General features: G+C 41.9%; 1 protein-coding gene across 3 annotated transcripts in view; it reads right to left on the reverse strand.

Annotated features, from left to right (window-relative positions):
- The window catches only part of RAB30 (RAB30, member RAS oncogene family), an 82274-nt gene that overhangs the window by 31750 nt on the left and 36695 nt on the right, over positions 1–13829 (reverse strand). Inside the window, exon 1 of one of the 3 annotated variants that reach the window (XM_034995401.1) lies at positions 6–311. The exons of the other annotated variants lie outside the window; for them this stretch is intronic. The gene's annotated coding sequence lies outside the window, so the exon portion shown is untranslated. Of the gene's footprint in view, positions 1–5; positions 312–13829 lie in introns of those variants that run through there. 3 annotated transcript variants of the gene reach the window in all.

The following is a 13829-nucleotide window of genomic DNA, read 5'->3' on the forward strand; positions in this document are numbered from 1 at the left end:
CGTACACAGCTAGTGACCATCCACATTCAATTTGCTCTTCTAGGAAACAGGCTCTTACTAGGTACAAACCAAAAGCCGTAACAGAGTTCAAACGTTTCATGCAGCGAGCTCACTGCTGGGAATTTACTTTAAGGAAAGAACTGAACTCAAAATGCTAAATGAACAAAAATGCTCATTACGTCTTATCTAAAAGAACTGGAAACAATCCAAATGTCCAACAAGGGATCGTTCAATATGGAACATCAACACCATGGAATGCGGGGCAGCCATTAGAAATGCCAATTATGAAAACTATGTGGAAATATGAAATAATGTTGACAACAGGCTATAAAATAAAGAAAATACACAAAGCTGCATTTCTCAGGACTGCAGCTATGAAGAATAAGCATGTATGTGAACAAGGACTTTTCAAAAGGAAGAACACAGGGAGCTTTTTTATTTTTTAAGTTTTGTCCTTTTTTGTTTTTTTTACAAGTTTTTGACATTTTGTGTGTACCACAGCCACATTTTTTAAAACATGAAAAACACAGAAAAGGGGAAAATAAATTACCAAAAGGAACACAATCACTGTCAGCATTTTGATGTGTTCCTCCCTCTTTTTCCTAGGCACTAGGTGGTTTGGTTTGGTTTTTATCACTGTAATCATGTCAATGTTTTCTTTAAAGCAGTTACAAAATCATTTCAATTTTTTTTAAAACTCAGTGAACTTCCCATAAGACCTGCAAGAGAACACTGCAGTGGGTTTTCTCAAGCGTTATCAGGAGAATTTACCTAACAGAATGTCTATTTGTAAACAAAAAAAACGGGCCTATTGCGCCATTGTCACAACAGATGGATTGATCAAAGTTCCTCAACACTTGCAGAGACTCTTAGGCCTATTTCAGTAACCATAAGTCAGGAGCAGGGAGAATTCTGTGCTACCAAAGCTGACACTGTTGGAAACTGGAAGCAATTTTACCAGAGTTTGAAAACAAAAAAATACAACAATGTACCAAGCTTTCACAAAAAAGCGTGAAGGGAACAAATCCAGTTGGCCGTTAGGCCCAGAATATTTAACCTCCTTTCTATCTCTCACGTCCTTTTTCTCCTGTCCACCTGTCCTGACCTTCATTGGGGCCAACCTCTCCTACCTTGGCAGTAGCTGCCCCCATCCCACATCCAGGCCATGTGGACTCCTTCCACAGAGACACAGAGACGGGGAAAATCACCAAGCAGCGCATGAGCTCTGCTGCCCCCTCCGTGAGTGTGGGCCTGGAAAGAGTAAGAGGGAAGGCTGAGTCTGCTGTCACTATGGAGGGGCTCAGTTTCTGCAGGAGTGTGACGCTTTTGTGCTTTTTGAACAACAGGGCCCCTCAACACAAACCGACTATTCATCTCGTACATGCATTCTACCAAAGACTGCCCTCTGTTCCAAGGCTAGGGGAAAGGCTGGGGCCTTGAGCTGAGTGAGACATGAGATGCTACTGCTTGCATAGCAAGCCTCACTCAAATACTCCTCACTTCAAGGACAAAGGTAACTGCATTCTTTCGCCTTAGAGGCTTTTAGAAGCTAACCCAGGTACAAGATGCAATGCAACTCCACGGCAACCCATCCAAAGAACCAATCTGACCTCGTCGTTCCCACACTTACATCTCCTCAGGGGCTCCCGGCTGCCCAAAGCTGTGAGCGGAAGTCCAGTGCCCCAGTGAAGAGAGCAAACTCTGGAGCCAAACTGCCTGACTGAGTCCTGCCTCTGCCCTTTATGAATTGAATGGCCTTGGGCAAGTTCCCTATCCTCTTGGTGCCTGCGTTTCTTTATTTGTAAACAGGGATAGCAACAGTACCCACCTCATAGGGTCGTGGTGCAGAAGAAAGGGATCAATAAAGAACAAAGAAAAGCCCTCGGCACAAAGGAAGCCCTCGGTAAGAGTTATGTGCTATTCCTATTATTGCTATTGTTGGAGAAAGTTCAAATTCTCCAGCAGGGCATACAGAGCCATCCGTGACTCAGGCCCTATCGGTGACTCAGGCCCTGCTCCTCTCTCTAGTTTTGTTTCTTGTGACCTTTGAATGACCACTGCCACTGTGAGCATGCAGCCACGCCAGGCTCCCAGAGTGCAGACCCCAAGGCAGCTGCACTCCTCCACACCTTTACTCACGCAGCCATTCTCTTCTTATTGGCTGGTGAGCAACCATAGATCTCTGAAACCTTCCTTCCCCCTCCAAGTGGATTAGCCACTCCCTCCTTTGTGCCTCCTCGAAGTTCTATTAAGACTCTCTTCATAGACACTTTATTATGCTCATTGATTTATGTATCCTACTTCCCCCACTAGACCTTCAAGACAGAGGCCCCTATGAATTCTTAACTGTATCCCCATTGCCTGCCATTCAGTCGACCCTAAATATTTATTATATAAATTCAAAAGAAATATTGATCAGAACACACAAAGCTGGAAATACTTTTCAGAGAACCTAAACACCAGGATTTAGAAATCAAATCCCCAAACACTTTGACTCTAAGGAGAGTTAATTGGAAAAGATCGTATAACCAAAGAGAAGAAGAAAATTATGATTTCCCAGGAGAAAGCCAAACCTTGTTATAATGCAGTGTCTGTGTGTATTAGGGGATGGGTACAGAAGTGACATTAATAATGGTTCTAAACTAGCTGATGCTGACTATTCATTGAATAGTACTTTTTAAACCTCTTCTTCAGAAAAATGTAGTGTCATAGCTGATTGGGGACAACCTTTCACCTTGCCAGGAATGCAGGCTATCTCAATATAAAATACTACAGAAGTCCATAGTCTCTGAAAAAAATAAATAAAATAAAATACTACAGGAGACCTAGACTGTAAGAAAGAAAGAGAATTAATTTTTGTTGGGTGTCTATGATAAGCCAGATACTTAAAAAATAATATATTTTCTATTTATTAAATACAATATGCTGGACACAGAACTATGCACTTCATGTGCATTATCAAGTTTGATAGTGTAAGTCTTAAACAACTCTGAGACATAAGTATTAGCCTCTCCATTCTACAGATGAGGAAAACATATTCCCCCACCCCACATATTTCTAGTGAGCACCTACTATGTGCAAATACTGACCCAGGAGCAGAGGATACAGCAATAAGCCAACAGAAAAAGTCCCCCCACTTCAGAGTATACATTCCAGTTGGGCAACAGAGCAATGAATGAATGGGGAAATGAGCACATACATTAATGAACAAGGAAAGTATCAGATACTGCCAAGTTCTCACATGTAGAGAACTAGGAGAGAACTAAAATAGGAAGAAGGGAACAGAGTGACTAGACAGCAATTTTTGAGTGGGAGGTCAGAGAAGGTCTCTCTGAGGTGGCTATATTTAAGATGAGATTTGAACAAGAAAGATCAAGCACATGCAGATTGGAGGAAGAGTATTTCACGCTGAAGGAAGAACTAGGGCAAAGGCCCTAAAATGAGAATGGACTTTGACAAGTTGAAGGAACCAAAGCCAGCACAGTGAGGCTGATGCACTGTCCATGAGAAGCGGGCTGAGTGACACAGGGCAGGTCACAGAGACCTTGGTCCGCCAGGGTGAGGAGTGTGGGTTTCATTCTGAGCACAATGGGAGGCTACCTGGGGCAGGGAGGGGGGCGGGGAGTGTGGCACAAACTGAGAAACAGTGCTAAAGATTTCTCTGGTCTCTGTGATGGAGGTTGTTATGGTATGGATACAAGTAGAAGCAAGAAGTCTAGTTAGGAGACCATTGCAAGTGGTCTAGGTAGAGGGTGGTATGGCTTGGACTAGGGTGCGGGGTGCTGGAGATGGTGGGAAGGGGATACATTTGGGAATGCTTCTGAAGACAGAAAAGATAGGACTTGCTGATGGAGCGGATAATGATAGGGAAGAAAGAAAGAAATCAAAAGCAATGCCTGGCTATTTTGGCTTGAGCACTTGGGGTGGGTGGGGGACAGTAGCACCACTTACTGAGGTGCAGAAGACTGAAGGAAGAACAAGTTTTGAGGGGAGCCAAAGTCAAGAGTTCTCTTTCAGCCACGTGAATGGTGCAATGCCTCTTAGGCATCTACCTGGACATGAGTCTGGAGTTGCAGAGAAAGTTTGAGGATAAAGATGCAAATTTGAAGGTCATTAGCAAATGGATGCTATTGAAAGTCATTGGATTAGATGAGGATATCTATATCTCAGAGAAGAGAAGGGGGCTGTTTCAGAACATGGAGTACATCACCATTTAGAGGGGGAGAAGAGAAGGAGGAGAGCCCAGAGAGGTAGGGAGAGACCCAGGAAAGTAGAGTGTCCAAGGAAACAGCGATCAACCTTGTCAAATGCTGCTGAGAAAAGTAAGATTAAAAGAAACCGACTTGTTAAAAAAAAAAAAAAAAAGAAGAAGATAGCAGGAAGGGAAGAATAAAGGGGGGGAAATCGGAGAGGGAGCGAACCATGAGAGACTATGGACTCTGAGAAACAAACTGAGGGTTCTAGAGGGGAGGGGGGTGGGGGGATGGGTCAGCCTGGTGATGGGTATTAAAGAGGGCACGTTCTGCATGGAGCACTGGGTGTTATGCACAAACAATGAATCATGGAACACTGCATGAAAAACTAATGATGTAATGTATGGTGATTAACATAAAAAAATTCATCGATGAAATAAAAAAAAAAGAAACTGACTTGGTCACATGAAGGTCATTCATTGATTGACACTGACAAGAGTAGTCCTGGTGGAACAATGGGAAGAGATTAGAGTGAGGGAAAGGCGTCAAAACCCAAACTATGGACAACCTATAAGTTTTACTGAGAAAAGGATCTTGAAGACAGCTAGAGGGGGATATAATGTCAACAGAGGTGTAAACTAATTAGTGAATTTATTTTGGAATAGTTAAGGGACAAAATTAGAAAACATTTTGGGATTTCAGATGGTGGGGGGAGGGGGTTGTTGTTCATTTTCAGATAAGAAATACAGGGGCATGTTTATTTGCTACTGAGAATTATCCAGTGATGAGGGTAAATCTGATGATGGTCGAGAGAAGGGGCATAATTACAAGATCAAAAATCTACAAGACTTAATCTTAACAAAATTAATAATGTGCCCAAGGTAAAAGAATTGGTAGTCTGGGGAGCTGGGATGCTAATCCAGAACTGTTTTGACTCATAAGCGCATCCTTTTTTCACCACACCATTGACTGTAATATAATACAGTAGCATTTACAAAAGATCCCAATTCCAGGCCTCAAGATAATCAGAACAGAGTTAGAAGGAATCTTAAGAGAACTCTGGAGCACCAACACAAACATATACCCCCTTCTATATAAGCAAGCTCTGTTCATCCCACAGACTGGCAAAATGTCATTTCTTTTTTTTTTTTTTTTTTAATTTTTATTTTTTTTTATTTGAGACAGAGAGAATGAGAGACAGAGAGCATGAGAAGGAGGAGGGTCAGAGGGAGAAGCAGACTCCCTGCCGAGCAGGGAGCCCGATGCGGGACTCGATCCCAGGACTCCAGGATCATGACCTGAGCCGAAGGCAGTCGCTTAACCAACTGAGCCACCCAGGCGCCCCAAAATGTCATTTCTATTTGCACACCTGGTTGTGGTTCTACTAGCTGTAGGACCTTCCGTTGTTTCCCTTATATATTCAGAGTGGGACTGAGGAGAGGACAGGGACACTGAGATAAATCACAGTGCAGTGTAAGGGGGCACACTGTTGAATCAACTCTCCAGTGGCTATAATAAGGAAGTAAAAAAATATGTTTTTAATGCCAGTTGTGTGTTTATATTCAGCAAAAGCAAAGATGGGAACTGAGGTACATGGTCATTTGTTTCTCTCTTCTTTACACAGCTATCTTAGGAAGCGAGAGACTGTGATGATGCCAAGCAGTGGCTTCTCGTCATCTGGCCCAGGCCCACTCCTGCCTGACCACATGGTGGCACAGCATCGCCTTTCTCACACCTGGCTTCCCATTACCTGTTCTAGTTTATCTCTTCCTTCAGGGCAATATAGATGTCATCTCCCCCATGAATTACTCCCTGATCTCTCCTTTTCTGAACTTTGATAGTGCTAAGAACTAGTACTACATAAATTTGGCTCTTGATCATATGAAGTCTTAAAACTATTCTCTGATTCAAGTATCAGAGTGAGAGTAAGAGTACTTTCCAGTCAGAAATTCAATACGGTTGTTGGCCATTGTTACTCTGAGAGGTAGCTTAGTAGTACAAAGATCAAGGTGGATCTGGCTTGAAATTGTGGCTCTGTTCCAACTCTTTTTTTTTTTTAAGATTTATTTATTTATTTGAGAGAGCGAGAATGAGAGAGAGTACATGAAAGGGGGGAGAGTCAGAGGGAGAAGCAGGCTCCTCGCTGAGCAGGGAGCCCGATGCGGGACTTGACCCCGGGACTCCAGGATCATGACCTGAGCCGAAGGCAGTCGCTCAACCAACTGAGCCACCCAGGCGCCCGCTCTGTTCCAACTCTTAACACACTAAGTAACGTTGGGCAAGTCACTTTCCAAACCGCAGCTCCCCTACCTAGAAAATAGGAATAATACGACGACCTCCCACCACCTGGGTATGTATCTGAAACATGCTGGACAGTTTGCTCTTTGGCTGAAAACTCTACAAACCCGTGGTTTTCAAAACCAGGTCTGAAATGCTTCAACCTGTTCACAACATCCTATCAGCTTCTCCTCACTCCTAGCCTACCTCACATTTCCTGCTGAGGACAACGAAGTTATCATGGTATCTCTCACCCCATGCTTTGTCTTTTGGTCCCTTCAGTCTCTGCACCCTCACTCCACCTTGCTCAGGTAGGTTCTCCCATATTACCCCAATCATAGCTTCATCACTGCACTCACCCCATTGCTTATTTGTTTACAGGACTATCTATGCCATAAAACAAGGGTTCCCTGAAGGAAAAGACTGAATTTTATTCATCTTTGTATCCTCAGCAACACAGTGCCTGCTGCATATAGGTACTTACGTCCTTTTTTTTTTTTTAAGATTTTATTTATTTATTTATTTATTTATTTATTTATTTATTTATTTATTTATGTGAGAGAGAGCATACACGCATGAGCAGGGCAGGAGGGGCAGAGGGAGAGAGAGAGGCAGACTCCCTGATGAGCAGGGAGCAGGACAAGGGTCTCGATCCCAGGACCCTGAGATCATGACCTGAGCCGAAGGCAGACGCTTAACCGACTGAGCCACCCAGGCACCCCAGTACTTACTTCTACTTCACCATTGTGATGTCCATTTCTTCATCTATGAAATAGAAAGAGTATCACCTACTCGAAGGGATGGAATGAAGTTTAAATATTCAGAGTTGACCACAGGTGTCTGGCATATATAACCAGCCATCAGTACATTTGATTTTATATTCTCAGCATCTCCTGGTTTTGCTTTCCTATTCTGTCCTTTTAGGACCAGGCTTTTACACTGGCCCTGGGTCCTTGCTGTGAGCCCTCTCCCTCAACCATAGCCTTGATCAGCGAGGGTCCCAAGCTCCAGACCTGTCTTGAGTTCCCCCCCATGACCGTGTCCTCTGAACTCTGAGGATGACTCAGCTAAGGCACTAGTGCAGTACCAAATACATTTCTTGAGCACCTTTGTGCCAGGTAGGTCCCAGATGCAGAAGGGACACAACATGCACAGGGAGTTTATGATCTACTGGGGGGTAAGGGAAGAGGCAGGGAGATAGATGAAGGCAAGACAATTCAAAGAAGAAAAAGGTTATGTATCTCTGGGGAAATTCAGGAAAGCCTTAGAGAAAGTGGCATTTCACCCGGACCTTAAAGAGCCGAGGGGCTGTTTCCAGAGTTGCGTGTTTTCCACAAAACTTAACACCAAAATGTTCCTGATCCTCCCACGGAAAGTAAGGTAAACAGGAAATGCAGCCTATTGCATGCCCCTAGGAGATTCACAATTCACAGGAGGGAGGCTCTGATGAGTCCTGAAGTACGGAACCCTAATTAAGTGTGTTTAATCCTGTATCCCAAATTTGTTTGCCCACTAGTTCTCTGTTCCTTTTCCCCTGGAGGCTATCTGTAGCATTTTAAGGAACGTACTTGAAAAAACAAGAGGTCACTGTTACCCTTTTAGAGTTGTATGTTTGCACTTGAACAGGACCTCTCCTAGATAATATTTTAACATCAGATTTTTTTAAACAATGTAATCAGCAATTTAAAAAATTCTCCTGGCACGTGGTCCAAAAGGAAAAGCAATGGGAGACTTTGCAGAAGTAGCTGTCGAGACAGAACAAACTGCCTCCTTTAGTGTGAAGCGGTGTGCAGACCACAAGCCTTTCTATCTAGGGAGAGAGGGAAGGAACCCATCTCTGCTGGAGTCCATTCCTTCTATGGTAGGATGTTTATACTCATATACGGCCCCCCCTCCCTCCCCAACATGCTGACTGGGTAAAAAAACACCAGACTTAAAAGCAAAGGGAATGGCATTGCATAATGAGCCAACTAGGGATGTTTCCCTCCTTAATATTTACCAAACAGTAGTGCCTGCAAGGGACCAGGAGGAAGGGGGCATAGTACGCTTGTCTGTCCCCACCCTGGAGGCGCAGGGCTCAATTCTCCAGTCTGTGAGTTAACCAATGTTTACTGGGAGTGAGGCACTGTGCTCAAGATAACAGAGAGAAACAAGACATAGTCCTGCTCCCAAGTCCGGCCTCACAGGCCAACAGGGAAGACAGGCAGGTAAACAAACTGCAATGCAGCATTCAAAGTACAAGCAGACAATTCTATAATAAGAGGTGGGTGTGAAATGCCAGTGAAACACAAAGGCAGGCACTCCTTCACTCTGCCTGGGCTTCAGGTCAAAAGAGAGGTGTGTTAAAATAAGAAGATTCCTCTTAGTTCTCAGAAGATTGGAAAGGAGCTTTCCTGGCAAATCTATCTATCTATCTATCTATCTATCTATCTATCTATCTATCTATCTATCTATCTACCTATCTACCTACCTACCTACCAATAGGGTTCTAGGTTTGAGTCAAATCAGGTAGGATAGAGCAAAACTGAAAAAAAAAAAAAAAAAAAGAAGCAGCTAACTTCTTGGGAAAGTAGCACGCTGAACAGCTGCATCTAATTTCACTTGCTCCCGAAACCCTACAAAAATCCAGTATAGACTTTTTTGTCTGAATAACAAAACCATTCAAGTTCAGGGAAAGAGAAGATAATGGTGTCAAATTTTGGAAGCTTGGGAAACAGATGAACAAGTAGTAACTGACCGCAGATGCAAGAAATCTGAATCCTAAACAAGAGTCAGGAAAAGCTGAGTGTGCAGCTGCTGGGAACCACGGAGTCCTTACCTGGCCCAGGACTGGCAGTAATCGCGTGTCCTAGAGCAGCAGGGCAGGATGTGAAGAAGAAAACAGGGAGAGCTGCTTGAACAGAAGTTAAATCCCTAGATCCTTCTCCTTACTGACAGAATTCTGGAGGCTTAGATGCTAGGGAGCATAAAACAAACGTCCAACATTGTTTTTAAAAGAATCTGGGGAAAGGGGGTGGGGGGACACGGATGAAACAAAAATACCCATGGAGCAATCACTGGTGAACCTGGGTGATAGGAACATGAGGATTCATTGCACTATCCTCTCTACTTTGTAATCTTTGGAATTTTCCATAATAAAAAGTAAGAGTGGCTCTAGTCCAGGAGTACCCAGTATGGTTAACGGGGAATATAAAAAAGACAAAGGCACTATGTCTGGTGAAGGTGAAGTACAACAGTTTCCTAGGCCCTCTCCTCTAGAGACTTCCCTCCTCCCCCTCCCAGCAAAGAGATGGGAAGACTCCTAAACCTGAAGATGATGCCTCAGGGGTTTCCAACAAACAGCCCACCCCCATCACACCTCAGTGAGGCCCCCAGTTAATGATCTCCAGCCCATACTCAGTTTCCTGACAGCTTTTTGGTTTTCTTGACAGCTTCATAAAGATATAACTCACATATTCAATTCACCCTTTTAAAGTGTACAATTCAGTGGTTTTTAGTATATTCACAGAGCTATACAACCATCACCACTGGGATGGTTTATTAAAATATTAAACTTTATTAAGATAAACTCACTCAATTCACTCTTTTAAAATGTACAATTCAGTGGTGTTTAGTATAGTCCCAGAGTTCTACAACCACCACCACTATCAATTTTAGAACATTTTCATCACCCCAAAGAAAGCATTACCCATTACCAGTCACTCCATCCATATTCCCCCCAGGCAACCACTACTCTATTTTCTGTCTTTACAGATTTGCCTATTCTGGAAATTTCATATAAATGATATCATATACTCTGTGGTATTTTGTGAGTGGCTTCCTTCATTTACCACTCAAGGTCTTAACAGTTGGGTTTGTTTTTTGTTTTTTTTTAACCTACCCTCTCCCTACCCCCACCCTTAATTAGACCACACAGCCAAGGATCACATTCAGAGTGACATCTTGGGAAAGCCTCTAATGAAGATACAGACCACAGCAAACACACACACACACACACAAAAAAACCAGCTTGAAGGAAATAGATACTATATGAGGCAGGGAGCAGGGCAGGAGGGAAATACCATTAATACTCTCACAAAAATGAAATAAAATTACAGCCATGAAATTAAAATAGAATGCTATATAAAGGAAACACCAAGAGGACAAAAAAAGAGCTCTTGGAAATTGACAACTTAGTAGCAGAAATTTAAAAACAAAAACAGAAACTAAAAAACCTCAATAAGAGGATTGAAAGATTAAGTTGAGAAAATCTTCTGTAGGGTAGAATCAGAAGACAAAGATATGGAAATCAGCAGAAGTTAAGAATATTCTAGAGGACCAGGATAGAAAGTCCAATATCTGAATAAAAGAAATCCCCAAGGGGGCACCGGGGTGGCTCAGTCAGTTAAGCAGCAACTCTTGGTTTCTGCTCAGGTCATGAACTCACGGGTTATGAGATGGAGCCCCGCATTAGACTCCTTGCTCAGCGGGGAGTCTGCTTTAAGATTCTCTCCCCCACTTGCACATGCGCGCACACACTCTAAAAATAAATCTTTAAATAAAAAAAAAAAGAAATTCCCAAGAAAGAAGAGAAAAAAAAGAAAGAAAAATTGTAATATAATTTGATAAAACTTTGAAGAACTAAGGCATGCAGGTTGCCAGATTCAAAGGGTCCCACACACTAAACACAGTGTGAAATTTCTGTGAAATTTCAGAAAACCACAGACAAAGAAAAGATTATATAAGCTGTCAGAAAGGAGAAAATCAAACAAACAGGCTATATTCAAAGAATGAGAAATTAAAACATTTCCAACTTCTCACCATCATCAATAAAAACAAGACAATGAAGCAATACTTTCAAAATTTTGAGGGAAAATGACTTCTAACCAAACTATGTATCAAGTGTGAGAAGAGAACAAAAATATTTTCAGATATACGAGATCTCAGAAATTCACATTCCATTCACCTAAGAAGTTCTTGAAGGATATCTTTCACCAAGTGGTATACAAGAAACAGAGGACTGAGTAGAGACCATCAGTGGAAGACCGCAAAATGACTATTACCAGACTGGAAGAAGTAGAGCTCAAGGGACAGACATATTGAAGATGTTCATCACCAAAAACCCTACTGCCATTAAACCCTGTTCGGTGTTGTTGATCTAAATATTTTAAATATATGATTATAAAATTTTCAAACATACTGAAAAGTAGGCCCTTGATACTCATCACTGATTCAACATATGAACATTTTGGTCTGTTAACTTAATCTACCCCCTTTTTTCTATTTTTCCTTTGTTCAAATGTTTTATAACAAATTCCATACCACATCATTTCATTTCAATGTACTTCAGAACCCACCTCTTTATTACCCATTCTCTAACATCACAATACTATTATTATACCTAGAAAAATTAACAGCAACCCCCTGATATCAGTCCCTAATAAAATTTTCCCCAACATCTCAAAAATGCTTTTTTATAATTAGACTATTATGGGCTGAACTGTGTCTCCCCTGACCCCCAAATTTATATGTTGAAGCCCTAAGCCACAGTATCTCAGAATGTGACTATAATTGAAGATAGGGCCTTTAAAAAAGGAACTAAGTTAAAATGAGGCCTTCAGGGTGGTCCCTAATCCCACATGACTGATATCCTTATAAGAAGAAAACAGATTAGGACATATAGAGAGACACTGGGGCCACATGTGTACAGAGGGACAACCATGGGAAGAGGGAGGAAGAGGGAGACCATCTCTAAGCCAAAGAGAGAGACCTCAGGGAAAATCTACCTGCCAGCACCTTGATCTTGGACTTCCAGCCTCCAGCACAATGAGAAAATTAATCTCTGGGGCACATGGGCAGTTCACTTGGTTAAGCGTCCAACTCTTGATTTCAGCTCAGGTCATAATCTCAGGGTCATGAGATCAAGCCCTAAATCGGGCTAAATGCTGAGCATAGAAGCTGCTTAAGATTCTCTCTCTCCCTCTCCTTCTGCCCTCTGCCCAGCTCATGCTCTCTCTTTCTCTCTAATCTCTGTCTCCCTAAAAAAAAAAATTAATTAAAAATCTAAAAAATTTAAAATAAATTTCTGTTAAATATGTGGTATTTCGTTATTAGCAAACTAATACAGAGACTATCTGAACCAAAAAAAGATTCATACATTACACTGATCATAATTTTTATGTTACATTATTTTTTTTCATGCCACTGACTTGTTGCAAAAGCCAACTCAGTCGTCCAACAATCTGCATTTATCTGTTTGCTTCCTTAGAGTGTCGTGTAATTTCTTCCATCTTTCCAATAAATCAAAGTTAGCTTTAAGGGTTTGGTTAGATTTAGGGGTCAAGTTTTAGGTAAGAAAATTCCATAGATAGTAACTGCATACTCTCTTTTTAACTTGCCAAAGAATGATAGGTAAACTTGGTCCAGACTCTTTTCTGATTCTATTTGTCTTGACGTTGTGCTAATGAAGCACTTGCTCATCCCTTCCATACTAGCTGTGTGGGTTAGCTGATGGCATTCACTTCATCCCACAGAGGAGTTCTTCTCTGACCTACTCCCTGACAGCTGGAGAAATGAGAGGTAGAGAAGACAGACTAGTCCATTCTCTGTGACCATACCCTACCAGATATTCAGTGCCTGACCCACACTATAGCCCCATCAGATGCCCTAATAATGGTGGGCTTTAAATTTCCTAGGATCCACTTACAATCTTGCCCAATGACTTCCCCATTAGGACCTTTTGTAACCTCTAGAGAAGCTAAAGCCAGACTATGAACCCAAATGAGCTGATTTTTAAACCTAGTAGTGGCACTACCACCCTTTGCTCACAAAGCTTGCTAGATTTGTACTTGCTCCTTATTTTAAAAAACTAACCAGTATACAGTTTAGTAATATAAATGTGTGTGGTTAATCATAAAAAAAAGTAAGGGAATGATCAACACAAAAGTCAGGATAAACACTGACTCTGTCAAGGAGAGAAGGGGACATGATTTGGGGGCGGAAGATACAAAAGCAGCATTTGAGGAACCAATAATATTCAATTTTATAAGCTGAATGGTGGATGCACAATTCTCATTTTATTGTTCTTCAAGCTGTAAGTCCACTTCAGAACACTTTTTGGTATACATGATATGTTCCATAGTGATTATTTTTTTTGTGAGTAGTCCAGTCTGGCTAGAACACAGGGTTTGAAGAGTAGAGAAAAGGAGAAAAGACTGGAAACAGAGTTTACGATGAAGGCAAATGGCTGCCTTAGTCATGCTCTCTTGGGAGGCTACGGCATTTATACCCAAGATCAATTAAAATGGCCCTCTCACAATCTATCCATCAAGAATGACAGAAAAAAATCCTTTTTTGTTTCTACTAAGTTACCTAGAGATG

Source organism: Mirounga leonina, unplaced genomic scaffold (genome assembly GCF_011800145.1).
Source record: "Mirounga leonina isolate KUSES-001 unplaced genomic scaffold, KU_Mleo_1.0 Mir_92, whole genome shotgun sequence".
Taxonomy (NCBI): domain Eukaryota; kingdom Metazoa; phylum Chordata; class Mammalia; order Carnivora; family Phocidae; genus Mirounga; species Mirounga leonina.